Consider the following 2002-nt stretch of genomic DNA (forward strand, 5'->3'; position numbering starts at 1 on the left):
TACTTTGATTCCTTGCAAATCTGTTAAAGGCTTTCTAGATGACCCTTTACAATACTAATCTTTGTTTATTGTATCATGCATTTTAAACTTAAGGAGGATTTACAAATTATACATAGATTGGGTTTCGGGCCTAATCAATAATTTAATTAAAACCTTTCTAGATCAACATTTTATATATAACTAGTAATAGGTCACGCGCTTTGCACGTGATTATGACATCATAAAATACAATATTTCTTATAAATCAAAATTTATTGTGAAAAATTTTAAAACAAATTTAATATTTGCATATTTTCTATTTTATTTTTAATAAGTGGGAGGTTTTGAACCGAGAACTTTCTACTTATAATCTCTTCCCCTTACTACTCAACCCAATCTTCTTCCTATTTTCTTTTTTTATTTAATTTTTCATCTTCCTTAATTAATTGTCCTTAAAAACTCGCTTCCACAAAATAAGCGACAAACCTATTCACTTATTACTTAATGTGATATATATATAATTATATGTATTAAATTTAATTTTTAATAATTCAATAACTTAATGAATAAAAGGCTTACAACTATAGGATGGCAATCATGTCTGACTTCTATGAAGAGAAATTTTGAACCAACATCTGAATAATTAGGATGGCAGAAAAAATGGCTTGTAGACCATAATGTTTGACTGCCCGACATGGAGGATGAAAGGGTCACATCATGTTTAATGCCAGCAGAGTACCACACAGACCTCATATGGTTACTTACACTCTATTGGTTACGACTACAGCTACATTACAATTTATCTTTTATTTAAAAAAGCTAGGATATGAGCATTAAACTTCTCCCTGTTTTGGTCTTGAACCCATCCTTCTCCCTATTTTTTAATTTAATTTTTCATCTTCTTTAATTAATTGTCCTTAAAATCATTCTTTTAAAAGCAAAAAAAAAAAATTCACAAAAATGTTGTATCTAAAAATTCATATAAAATCTCTAGAGAATTTTTAACAAATGAGAGTACATTTAGTCTCTTTCAATTTCTAATAACGGTTTTAAGGACAATTAATTAAAGAAGATGAAAATGTAACATTTTTTTAAAAAAAAAAAGATTTGACCAAATATGAAATAATTTGACAAAAGCATCAATATTTTGAATGGTCTGTACAATATCGATACTTCTAATTACTTCTATTTGTTTTTTCTTTTTTTTTTCAAGGCAAACAAATTATAATAATACCACTAAAATTTTTTAATTTTTAAGTTTTAATTAGATATATGAACAATTTTTTTTTCTTTTGGACTTAGATCTGAATTTGCACTCTAAGTAAAAGTTAATAGTTTGTTAACTATTGGGATTGGCCCAATGGTCAAAGTAGAATTCTTAGAATTTTCTTCGATGTCAAGTTTAGGATTCAAATCATATACTTAACAATTAGGGATGAAAAGGATGTGGAAAGGGGGTGGGAGGGTAAAAGTAAAATTAAATTAAATAAAAAATAAATTTTTTTGCATAAATATCTATTTCATGTTCTACCATTGTTATTTTTCAAGTTACTTTAGTTGAATTTGTCAGTTGCTTGATGAAATTCCTCAATATGCAGTTATATGCATGTTTTTTTTTTTTGAAAAATGAAGAGATATGTATTTTTTGAAATCAAACTCTTTGTATTATTTTGTGTGTACTATTTCTATTAATAATGGAGTATGAATGATCCACCACATATAAATTTTTTCTATTTGACTATTCGTTTTTTGAGAATTGAAATTTCATTGGTAGAGATAATTGAGTTTTTTCTTTTTTTGTTTCCTTTTATTGTTTAATTTTTTGGACAAATTTGACATAAAGCACAAATGATATACATTCTATTATTCTAAGAACACGTTATTTTGGTATCAATACTAATAGTTTTGAAGATTTAAAAATTTAATTAGGCTATGACTAATCAAGAATTTTTAATGAAAATAAAAAAATTGAAATAGAATGCAGAGAGATATACTGGTTTGGAGTATTGTATTTTTTTTATTG

This window comes from Coffea eugenioides, chromosome 10 (genome assembly GCF_003713205.1).
Source record: "Coffea eugenioides isolate CCC68of chromosome 10, Ceug_1.0, whole genome shotgun sequence".
NCBI classification, from domain to species: Eukaryota; Viridiplantae; Streptophyta; class Magnoliopsida; order Gentianales; family Rubiaceae; genus Coffea; species Coffea eugenioides.